The 13,146-nt window shown below is 45.5% G+C and overlaps 1 long non-coding RNA gene across 1 annotated transcript in view; it reads left to right on the top strand.

Annotated features, from left to right (window-relative positions):
- Positions 1-7,009: 7,009 nt before the first annotated feature.
- LOC147002542 (uncharacterized) overlaps positions 7,010-13,146 on the top strand; it is a 40,641-nt gene continuing 34,504 nt past the window's right edge. Inside the window, exon 1 of the long non-coding RNA XR_015048747.1 lies at positions 7,010-7,295. This is a non-coding gene — a long non-coding RNA (uncharacterized LOC147002542). The remainder of the gene's footprint in view (positions 7,296-13,146) is intronic.

Below are 13,146 nucleotides of genomic sequence, written 5' to 3'. Positions count from 1 at the left end.
GCCACGGCCACAGTCACATTCACAGCTACAGACATAGCCATGGCCACGGCCACATCTACATTCATAGTCACAGCTGCAGACTCAGTCACAGCTGCAGCCACATTCACATTCACATTCACATTCACATTCACATTCACAGCCACAGCCACAGCCACAGCCACAGCCACAGCCACAGCCACAGCCACAGCCACAGTCACAGTCACAGCCTAAGCCTCAGCCTCAGCCTGAGTCACATCCACAGCCACAGCCACAGCCACAGCCACAGCCTCAGCCACAGCCTCAGCCTCAGCCTGAGTCACATCCACATCCACGGTCACGGCCACGGCCACGGCCACAGCATCTCTCCCCTTGTGAGTTCCTAATCCCGTCAGGGATGCTAAGATTCCTGCACAGAAGGAGCCAGCAGGAGCCTGCGCCTCTACAGTGACAGCGATCATTCCGAACTCTGACTTCTGAAACGCACTAAGCTTGCTTCACACTCACTCAGAGTCTCTCCAAGATGAGCTATTTCTTGTGTTGCTTTCCCAGATGGGTAGGAAAACTTCAGAGATTTTTTTTTAATGTAAATAAATTCAACCTGGATTGCAGGGATCCCAGGGCACAGTGGGCACTAATAATCCAAACTTTCTCATGGGAGGCTGGGTTCCCAAAGGCACCTTTGAATAAAAATATTTATTAATTTCCATCCCTAAGAACTTTGAAGGAGTTGACTTTTTAGTAAACTGTGAGGGATATTTCAGACTCAAACCAAGAAGTATGCAGATTTTTAGATCCAAATCTCCAGGCGGACCCTTCCCCAAGTCTGATTGGGTTCGACTTCTCTCCAAGATAGCTTGAGTGGTCTGTGTCAGAGATAAGCAAAGGAAGCTCTATGAGAGGCACAGCACCAAGCAGCCAGCACTCTCTTCTGAGCAATTGCTGGACATGTGGACAGAGGATAGTCCAGAAACCCTGCCCACTGATCAGCATCTTGTGTGGCTCTCCTGGAGGATATCTGGATATTAGCAAGTGTCATGTGCACTCCACAGCCCAGTGAGGAAGCTGTCAGAATCATGAAGAGACTTGGTCATGAACCACACAGAAAACCACATCCCAGAATGACACTGGAGCCCCAGATGTTTCCTGGTGGCCTGCTGAACTGTGTATCTCCCTCTGCCACAGCTGTGGCGCTGGTGATGCTCTACTGCCTTAGAGGTATGGGGTGAGAAGGGAAGGCACAACCCAGGACACTGATGGAATGTCTTCAAATGGAAACCAGCCCACAACCAGGCATTCCTAAAATCGTGTCATGGGATGTTGTGTGAGTTTGGATCCTGAAGGTACCACAGTGGAAGCTGTGCTACACAGCCAGCCAGGTCTACAAAGCGCTCACACAGCTGCCCAATGCAGCTGCCACAGTGTTACACAATTTATAGTCAGTCTTCCTCATTCCTTCATTATAAAACATGGCTCTGAAATATTCTACTGCTAAAGAGTTCTTTCATGTTTGATTAGTGTGCATCCGGGTGTACAGGGAACATGTGCACGTGAGTGTGGACACTAGAAAACGGCACTTGGTCTGGAGTTACAGGTCTTCGTGAACCACTCTGTGTAGGTGCTGGGAACCGAACTTGGGTCCCCAGGAAGAACAGCAAGCACTGTTAACTGCTGATTTATCTCTCCAGCTCTTTTAAAAGAACCTCTGTTTCCACCTGGTCAGTCAGTTCTTAGATCTTTTCTAACACGTTTGTTTGTTTACATTCTAGATCAATCCGAACTGCACTTTGGCAGCATTCCGCACATGCAGAAATGTTCAGATGGACACAAGAATAATTCGCTCTCAGCCAAACTCCCGTAGCATGGGCCACCCTCGGATGATGTGTCTTTGGCATTACACAGTTATTTTTCTACATCAACTTTGTACATTTAAGCCAGGTTGAAAGCTCACCTCACGGGGACCCTGGTCCCTTCAGTGTCTGCACTCACCTGTCAAGCCATGGCTCAAAATACTACAGAAAATGCTTTCTAATTGTCGCTCAAAGGCAATCAAGCAATCAGCAACATCAGGCACGAGCTGTAAATGTCAGCCCAAACAAATATTTCAGAGAATTTTAATTTAACAAAGTATTGATTAAATAGAGCTTAATTCAAAGTCTTGTGCTCACCCTGAGAGAGGCAGGGAAGGGAAATGGCAGTGTTTACCAACCAAAGAAACAATAGTAGCTCCAAGTCCTGCAATACTGTCTGTCCCTGTTCTGAGGGCTTTGCAGAGTGGCCACCTGCCTGTCCCTGTCACCACAGGAGCCTCTTCTATATCCCATGGCTATCAGCTCTCCCAGGCCTGTGTACAGCCACATGTGGGGCAGTAGATTTCTGTACAGAGTCACCAATGCTGGAAGCCAACAGTGCCCTCAACAAGCCAGAGACTTGAGTCCATATTTCTACCAAGTGATTGCTCTACCTGGCAGGTGTCAGTCAGTCTGATGTCTATTTTTATTCAGAGATGTGAAGAACTCCTGACTACCCTGCAGCCCTGCCAGGCAAAGTCTGTACATCTGCACTGTCCAAGAAAACAGGTCATGAGCACACAACTCACTGTCCCTGAGAGCTTAACATCTGGTTCAAGTGTATAAAATAGGAATAAAAACTGAATAAGTCCAAAGTGGCCCACTATGAAACTAGTGTACCTCCAGAATCTCTGTCTCTGTCTCTGTCTCTCTGCGTGTGTGTGTGTGTGTGTGTGTGTGTGTGTGTGTGTGTGTGTAAGACACAACAAAATCTACAGTTTGGATCTATAGAGATATACGTTAATACATATGCAAGTTGATAGGCCATGAGTCACAAAGCAACGTTTGGTAGCTGTAGAAGGGTGTAGAGTTTTCTCCTACACAGGAATAATAGGCTTTATTGCATGATAGTCATACTCAGAGTTTAATCATCAATAATTATCAGTAATTATTAGCATTCAGCTGGGAATAGGATAATTATTCAAGTGGTGTCCTCTTTTTGAAACGGAAGAGTTGGGCGATGCTGCAGAAACATCCAATTTAACCCCAGGAGCTCTCATTCCCTGGCCAATGGTGAGATCTGCAAACACGTGCATAAGAGCTGTACACTGGACGTGTGTGCTTCAAGCCTGCTTGGCATCCCCTCATCTACAGTCTGCTCAGGAAGCAAAGACAGCCAGAGCAGAGGTCACCCTGGGGAAACTTAGTTGTCATTTGAGGAAGTGAGGCTCGAACCCCAGGATGTGAGCACAATACAGGTTCTCCCTGGGTGTGTCATTGTGACGCTTCTGCCTCTGCATCCCTGACAAACTTCCTGGAGATACCAGAACACTGCTCTACAGATCATACTTTCAAGGTAAAGTTGGGGAGGGTTTTTGTGTGCCGACCCCATGCTTGCTGCCCCCAGGCACCATGTCAGAGTAGGAAGACAAGCCAGACCTAGCATCTAGCCTCTGAAAGCAGTGCTTACCCTCAAGAGTGGAGTGTAGAAGTTATCAAGTTGGGGGGCATTGTGGCTCTGGTCTGCAAGGGAAGGGTTTAGTCTGTGGATCCACATTTATGCAACATGACCTCAGTGTCAGGAAATGCCACCTCCACACCCCTGCTTCCAGGTGTTGATATGGACTCACTTCTACAACTCTTCACACAAAACACCCTGAGATGTGATGTTACCAGTGTCCAAGATGGCACGGCAGGTAAAGGCGCTTACTGACAGGCTGAATTCACGCTCCAGGACCTGCATTGTGGAAGGACAGAACCCTGCAGGTTGTTCTCAGACCTCCACACATTCACCATGGCATGCACATAAATACACATAAATAAATATAGTTAAAATGACTTTCATGTGGTATTTCCTTCAGTCTTCACAGGCATTGCTTTTTATTTAGTGTTGTCGTATATCTCATATATCTCAGATTTCATTTGTATATGTGTAGATATGCATACCTGTATATGCACATTTTTTCTAATAAGCAATTCAAAGTGGAGCTTTGGTGATTGCTTGTTTCCATGTGGCTTTTACAATGATCACTGCTAGAATTTCAGGATTGAGATAGCCTCCCTTTGCGTGCCTTGATTTAGATTGACAAATAGGCTGCAAAGAGATCAAATACTAGTGGGAAGAGAGGCAGTTGCTAAGAGACTCGATTGACAACAAATGGTGGTAATCTGGCATCTGAAAAGAATGAAAGTGCTACAGAAAATGTAAATATCCACCTTTAAAACATCAGTAGTATGTGGGTGTGTACTCACAGGTGTGTGCGTATGCATGTGCATGCCTGTACGTGTGTATGTGTGTGTGTGCGTGTACATGTGCATGGATGGTGTGTGTGCTAATGTGTGGGTGTATGTGTATGCATGCATGTGTGTGTGTGCCTGCATGTGCATATATGTGTGTGCGTTCAAGTGGGCATATATGTGCACATGTGTGTATGTGCATATACATGTGTGGGCATGTGTGTGTTTTCTTGATGAAGGTCATTCAACTCTAAAGCAGCATGAGGACAAGAATGGACAAAAAATCCATGAAGGACATCCAACATAAAATGTGTGTAAAGCCATGACAGGGAATCAAAGGGAGTCATTATAATACCAGATATAGAAGTTAAGTTTGGGCCAGAAATGGCAGAGAAATGATTAACTGTGTATTTTGTCGGCACATCTGTTGGATTACACCAACTCTTTCACACACTGCAAGCGGTCCCTGCGAGGTTTTAACAGTTTGCTGCCTGCCTGCCTATTCAACATCAACACTGGCTTATCTCATGACCGAGGACTGAGGATGAGTGAGAATGAGCGTGGGGAAGCCAGTCTGTGGATCTGAGCTGTGGACCTGTGCTGTCTCTCTCAGATTTCAGAGATTTGCAGATCCTGCGGTCTACTGATCTGTGTGGAGTAAGCCTGTGCTGTCCAGGTGAGACAGAGCCAGACTGCTGGCTCAAGCATACTTTACAGCTCCTCTTAGGACTTCACACAGCCCTCAGAGAGATTTGTAGATGTAATATAGACTCACAAGAATGATATAATTGAAAGAAATCTAGTCTCACTGTCAGCCTTGTGGAAACGGGGATTATCTGGGAGGCACAACTCTGAGCAGGTCTGTGAGGCTGTGAGGGTTTCCCGAGAGGCTCAGCTAAGGAAGGAAGACTATATCCAATGTGGGCTACACCACACCACAGGCTGGGATTCCTGAGTTCAATAAAGAGGAGAAAAAGCCCTGGGTCCCACAATCCTTTCTCTCTCTCTCTCTCTCTCTCTCTCTCTCTCTCTCTCTCTCTCTCTCTCTCTCTCTCTCTCTCTCCACTTCCTCACTGTGTATGCAAGGTGACCAGAGCCTTGTGTTCCCAACATCATGCCTTCTATCTCTTGGTGGGCTGTGTGTTCCCTCAATCTTCCAATCAAGTTTAATCTTTACATTGCTTTTCTCAAGCGTTAATCACAGCAGTAAGAAGAGTATCTGATGTAATTACCTAAATAAATCTATCTTCCGAAGTAGATCTACAATGAATTCTCCCCATGTCGGTATTAATACACATCTGACAGGATAATGTGTTACATAATAAATTGGACACATTGTAACAACAGCCCTGGAGGAGACAGCAGCTTCTACTTCATAAACATGTACAGGGTGGAATGTTGTGAGATTCCAGAACTCTGAAAACTACAGGGCATCTCGGGCGAGGTAGCTCAACCAGCAGCAGGGGTGAAACCCCATGATTTCCAAAGATCCCAGATTTATTGACAGGGTGGGAGTCAGTAGAGGAAGCATTTGCTCCAAGCCACGGGTTCTACATAGGCTTCATCTGACCGGGTCTGCTCAAGGTCACTGAGATCGTGAGAGGGGCCTCTATCCAAAGGCTGCACTGACCTGTGCATAGGGGAATAACAATCCACCTGCAAAAAAAGGTGTGTGTGTGTGAATGGTGTTTGAGAATAGGAGCCACCTGCTGGCCTGGCCCAACAATTTATGGTCCTTCTGACAAGGCTTGTCAAGAATTCATCCTGTATTCAACCAGAATTCACTGTGGAGATACAGTAGCTGACAAAAATGGCCTTCTCTGATAAAGATGTTTTTAATGGAATGAAACTTATACAATGCTGGGGTTGGGGAAGGCTCGAGCCCCAAATGAACCCCCCTTGCAGGCACGAGGAGGGCTAATAAAAGACCTGGCTTGGCTGAACTTCACCTGTGAGCAGCAACCAGGCAAACAGGATGGAGCAGAGGAGGAAGGGATGTGGGTGTCAGCCCTGCTCAAAAGAAGAGCAGGGTTGCCTTCAGGGACCAGAACACAAAGGGCCTTTTCCTAGGATATGTGAGAACGATGTGTTTGGTCTTGTTTTGTTCTATATAAGGAGATATTAGCTCAATCAGTGTTTGGACACAAGTGAATAGACAGAACTTTCCGGTGTTACTCCAGAGAGAAGACAATGTGGGCAAGATACTGGGAGAGCAGATGCTGGACACATCACATGTGGGAGACTGAATGCTAGGTACAGAGGATGCTGGGTACAGAGGATGCTGGGGACTGAGGATCCTGGAGACTGAGGATGCTGGGGATGAAGGATGCTGGGGATGGAGAATGCTAGGGCCAGTAAGTGTTCATTTTGATAATGTTTTTCTAAGTGCTTCCTGGCGATGAGAACGTCATGGTGAAGGCACATGGCTCGAGAGAATGGACAGGATTTAAGGAAGAAATACACAGGGTTCGCAGAGATGAAGGAACTGATATCCATTGCATTGTGGGAGATTTGTTTGTCCTTTAGAAGTCCCAGATATTATGAAGTTGAAGAGTGAGTAGAAACCCCAGAGAGGGTTGTAGCGCCCTCTGCCTGCTCCTGTGGAGGAGGATGGCTGTGAGCAGTCACAGTCACCATGAAGTCTGCAGAGTAACTCACACCTGAGTCTTCCCCAAAGCCCTGCCCCCTGGGTTACTATGTTACAAAACCCTGCCCCCTGGGTTACTATGTTACAAAACCCTGCCCCCTGGGTTACTATGTTACAGACACTGGGGCTTACAGAGTTTAGGACTGCTTCCCAGCTATGGAGAACCAGTAAGATTAACACATGATCTAGTTGCTAAGGCTGTGTTGGTGACTTTTACCCCCTGCTGCCTATCTGTGAAGATGGCACTTGATATCAATTATGCTTTCAGAAGTGGAAAAAGAGGAAGGAGAGGAAGAAGAAAAAGAAGGAGGAGGAGGAGCAGGAGGAGCAACAGCAGCAGCTGCCGCAGCCAAAGTATCCTCTGCCTTTTAGCATCCCAAACACACCCTAAGAATTCTGCACACAAAGATCCAGCAGAGATCCAGGTATCAGCTCTGACATGGGTGGAGGAAGGGTCACACCATGCTTAATCCTTCTCAAAGATGTGAGACTTTTGGTATCAATTTCTCAGAAGGACAGAAAGTACATTGGCTATTTAAGAATGAAGTAAATCCAGGCTTGTTTACGGAGATCCGAGGGCACAGAGGGAGCTGAGCAATGTATTCTCTCTGGAAAGAATGGGCATCACAGCGCATGTGTGAAATAAGATGGAGTTTTAAATCGCATCTCTAAGAACTTTAGAGGGATAGACTTTTTAGAAAAGAAAAGGTTGTTTACGAAGGATGAGTGTGTGCGTAGCTTGGCTTTTAGTTAAGTAGGGACTATATGCTTTGTCTCCTCTATGCTACTTTGTGTGGATTCTTGAACAAAAATGAACTGTGCCTTGGCTGTGACATCCAGGCTTCACAGTGATCCTGTGAGAGCCAGGAGACTCATTCCTAGACCTATCATGTGCTAGAGTCTGTATCTGTTGCAGAGACCAAACTAGTATCAAAGATCAAGGCTGCTTCTTCTCCAACCTGGGTTTTCTGTGCTGGGCTGATGAAAAACTGTATCAATCATATGAATAGGTCACATGACTAATGATTAGACTAAAGGAAAACATATCAAAACATTTTCCTGTCAAATAGTTGAAAAGTACCAGAAAGATGATGCTTACAAATCCACCTGTCCCAGAATGAAACCCCAGAGTGTCACTCAGTTTCCAAGGCAGGGCGGATGGTTAGCAAGCTCAAGTCACTATGTGGACATGTTACTTATACACTGTTCCCTGGGGAACTGGGGCACAACACAATAAAGTTCTGGGCTGATGAAATGGGCCCTGAGTGAAGAGATGAGGCAGACCAAGGTGTGGTGTAAGTGTCCCGCCTGTAGGGCATTGCTTTCTTGATTGATGGTTGAGATGAGAGAGCCCAGCTCACTGTCGGTGGCACCACCCATGGGCAGGTGGTCCTGAGTGCTAGCCAGTGAGCAGCATTCTTCCACAGCTTCTCCTTCAGCTCCTGCCTCCAGGTTCCTGGCTTGAGCTCCTGGCTTGAGTTCTTGCCCTGACTTCCTTCCATGATGACTATAAGCTGTAAGATGAAGTAAGCCCTCCCCTCCACAGTATCTTTTGGGCCTTTGTGGCCATAGTGTTTTACCATACCACCAGACAATCTAAGACAACTACCAGTGGTTACTTGGGAGTAGAGGTCCAGACCTGAGCTGAGTAAATCAGATGAAAGAAGAAGCTTTACTGTCAGGTTTTAGTTTTGTTTATTTACTGGTATTTTTCCTCTTCGGTCATCTCTTACATGTATACAAGGCATGGAATGATTTTAAATGAGCCTGACTGACACTCGATAGCATGTGGAATTTTCAGGCAAGGTGTGTCTCAGATGCTCTACCTCCCTTGTGGCTCCTACCTTCCTTTGCACCCACCCTGTTCCTTTCCCCTTCATGTCGTATGTGACCCTTGTCACCCTCATGTCCTATGTGACCCTTGTCACCTTCATGTCGTATGTGACCCTTCCCACACTCCTTCTTTACCTTCTCTTTACCATCTATCTCTTGCTGGCCTTTCTAGTGCTTTTAGACATTACCCACACCTATGCCCACTTATTGTTAGATGGACAGACAGACAAGCTAGAATCCACATATGAGGGATAATGAGTAGTTTTTGTTTTAGAAAGTATTAATATATGGAAAATACAAAGGAAGAGGAAAAGCAGATGAAAACACCCACTGGAAGCAATGTAAATACAAGCACACCCAGTGTGGATCACTCCACTCATACAGGCATGCGTGCATAATACATACATATATGCACACTTGCATGTGTACAATACATTACACGCATGCATGCATACATACATGTGCATACACATACATGCATGTATGCATACATACACACACATATGTATAAACACATACATGCATGTGTATACACATACATGCTTGCATGCATACACACATACATATGTACATGTATACATACATACTTAAGTACATACATGCATACACACACAGACATATATATGGAGAGAGAGACTTCTACCTTGCTGAACAAAAGATCACACACCATTCTTTTATATAAAACTCTAGGGAAAAAAACATAATCTAATACAATCAGTTGATATCTGGAACAAGAGGTGATAAAATAGTTTTCATTTTTTTTACTCATTCATCCTGGTATCTCACTGTGGATTTAATTTGAGAATCATTTCATAGGCTTACTGGTTCTTTGTACAAATTCTCTGCAGTGTCTCTGTATAGCACTGAGTCCTGTTAGCTGTGCCTTTTGTCTTGGGACTATTGAGGTAAACACTGTAGTGAACCTATGTAACCTGAGCAAACATGAAATATGAGAATATATAAAATATTGAAAGATTTCAAAAGCCAACTCCACAGAATTACCCCACCTTCCAGGCTCTCTGCCATGTGATCTTCTGGCAGTGTCTTCAAATGAGCAGATGTTTCCATGCACACACACACAGCACACATGCAGGCATGTACACACACATGCACATATACACATACACACACTCATGCATACACTCATACACATGCACAACATGCATATATAACACATACATCACACACACACACACACACACAAATGCATGCACACACACACCATACCACACAAACCACAACACACATGCAAGCATGTACATGCACACCCATGCACGTATATATATATATATATATATATATATATATATATACACACACACTCATGCATACACTCATACACATGCACACACACACACATATATAACACATACATCACACATAAACACATACATCACACACGCACACACACACCATACCACACAAACCACAACACACATGCAAGCATGTACATGCACACCCATGCACATATACATATACACATACTCATGCATACACTTACACACATGCACACACACGCATATATAACATACACAAACACATATCACACACATAAATGCATGTATACACACACCACACCACACCACACACACACATACACACACCACACACACATGCACAGACCAAACACACAGACCATACACACGTATACACATACAGTGCCCATTCTGAGACTTTCTTCACAAACCTGGATTGAATATACTCAATTATGGAGAACTGTGTTTTAGATGCTTTGCAACTCAATTGGCTGTTATTTTGAGCAAGATACAGACTAGCCTGTAGTTTATGAAGTGTGCACACACTTGTGTGCCAGGAAGTCTGTGTCAGATTTTATGTCAGTTGTTGTTGACTCTGTGTCAATGACTATATAGTACCAGCTCCTCCCAGAGGCTGGAAGCACCAAGTCTACTTCGCAGGCAGAGCACATTTGGGCAGGAGGGTGATTGACAGGGGGTCAGGAAGAGCACTGGCCCCTGTGGAACTCAAGGTGGATGTGAGTTTCAAGGCATCTCCATTTCAGAGGTTTTCTGGTACCCAGAGAGACTCTTGAATTGCCAGCAACGTGGAACTCAAGTTGAGACTGCCAACCACGGACACCACTCTATCTGCAGGCTCCCTGTTTCTGGAATAATCATCAGAGTGCAAGAGGATACAGAACTCTGGGCAACTGGGCAACTCCCCTTGTTAAATCTCCCTGGCTCCTGGGACCAAGCTCCAGGCAGACGCGTGGCTGGTCCTTTCTTCACACTAAGTCATGTCTGGCTGGCTTCTCACCACTTCCCCAGCTATAGCCAGATTTGTGTGGCTATAATAATCTTCTCTCTCTCTCTCTCTCTCTCTCTCTCTCTCTCTCTCTCTCTCTCTCTCTCTCTTTGTCTGTCTCTCTTACCCTTCACCTCTCACCAAGTTCTTTTATAAAAGAATTTTTTATTGTTTTATTTTTATTTTATGTGCATGAAAGTGTGGCTGTCAGATACCATGAAACTGGAGTTACAGGTAGTTCTGAGCTGCCATGTGAGTGCTTAGAATTGAACCTGGGTCCTTTGCAAGAACGACCAGTGCTCTTAACCACGGATCCATCTCTCCAGCCCCCACCAAGTTCTTATAATCCATTTCTTGCCACTAAAGAAAAAAATTCCCCTAGAAAACACAAGAAACCTGTTAGGAGCAGCCATTGTGGGAAAACATTGATTCATTTATATGTTTTATCAACACCAGTAAAGCAGCCCTACTGAGTGCAGGACTGAGCCAGCATCTGACAAAATTAACACACACACACACACACACACATACATACACACACACACACAAGTGTACACACACACACACACCATTCTCCACACTGAACTATGCGTCTGAGAAGCCTCCAGTGAGCCCTGACAGCACAACACCCCAGAGTACTCACAGGAGAAGGGACAGCAACGTGGTGTGGATATTCGTTCCGGGTAGCTGAGAATGGTCTCCCGTCAATCTCAGTTACCACAATGCTAGGAAATTCCCCACTAAAATATTATTAGCTTGTTAAAGCTTTGTCAGGTCTTAGGAACCCCAAATTAGCATTTCATCGAAGCAGAGAGATACGGTCTCCTCTGTAATGAGCGATGGTGTCCATGCCCTGAGCTGCAGAAAGTTAATTAATTGCTTTCTGACATGCTAATGAGGGGAGTGTTCAGTGTCTTCTCTCCAGCTCTGACTTACTCAGAGAGCCTCGTGTTGGCCCAAGAAGCTCTCGGCTTGCATTCCTGCATAGTGGACTATATGACAAAATGGACACAATTTACTTTGAAAGGAAATTTTTGTTGAGGCAAAAAATAAAAAAATAAAAAACTATAATTTGCAGTGTATCCCTGTGGCAAGTCACTTGGTGTCCTAGGCAAATGCCAGCCTCACTTGTGTTTCATGTTGCTGACAACCAGAGAGCTAGCCAGCTTGCAGCTAGACTGGGCCCCTCCCTGCTCAGTAGCCATCCCTGGAGAGAAGCCAGGTTCTTTCCCCCATTAGCACAACTCAGGGTTCACCTGAGGAAGATTTTCCTGAGGGAAGATGATAAGCTTGGGAGGGAGGGGAGGAAGCCTATGTGACCCAGGTGGGGACAGCTGTGCATAGAACTTGCTCCCACACTGTCCTTGCTGTAAGGACCTGAAAGCCGCCTTTGCAGACCAGGGACACCAAGTGTCTGTGGCAGTCCCAGGCTGAGGAGGGGACCTGCAGGTTCCTATGAGGGAGCTGGATGGCTGGTGAGGGCCCTGAGCACAGACTGCACAGAAAAGAACAGCATCAGAATCTTCACCGAAACGCAAAACCTCCCTGGCTGCTGTCCAGCTCGCCAGCGGCTTTACAAGCCCCGAGGTTTATAAAAAGCATAATATGTTCTCCGCTTCTAAAATTATAACAAAACATCAATAAAACTGTCCAGATAGAATGTGTATTCCGGTTAGAGCGCTTAAAGAGAAAGAAGTCTTAGCATATATGCGCATTAAACGAAATGGTCTCCGGGCTGGCTTGGGCTGAGCGTTTGCTTGCTTTCTCTTTGCACCAGGACTCAGTTTGCAGTTGCTACAGGCTCTGATCTCACAGCTCCTGTGCTTCTGATTATCTCAAAAATTTCAGAATCAAGTACTCAGGCCTCCCTCTCTGAGCCTCCCCCCCACCCCATCCTCCCTTCTTTCCAACCCTGTAAACTCAGGAAAGACTCTGCCCTTTGTTGGGCACCAACTAGGAGTTAGCGTCACAAAAGTCCTTGACGTCAGGACTTAAACTACATTTCAACTGTTTCCACCCAGGGACACAGATGCAGTCTGATGACATTCCATTGGAAATGACATTTGAGAATTGTTACAGTTGGAGCCTGAAGGAGCCCCTGGGGGCTCATATGCTGGGTGCTTTCTTCCCATCTACCAGTGATTTTCATTTGTTTTGTTTGGTTTGTTTGAAGACAGAGTC

The sequence above is a fragment of the Mus caroli genome, unplaced genomic scaffold (assembly GCF_978045245.1).
Source record: "Mus caroli unplaced genomic scaffold, Mus_caroli_1 scaffold_10, whole genome shotgun sequence".
NCBI lineage: Eukaryota > Metazoa > Chordata > Mammalia > Rodentia > Muridae > Mus > Mus caroli.
This window is presented reverse-complemented; position numbering and strand designations above follow the sequence as displayed.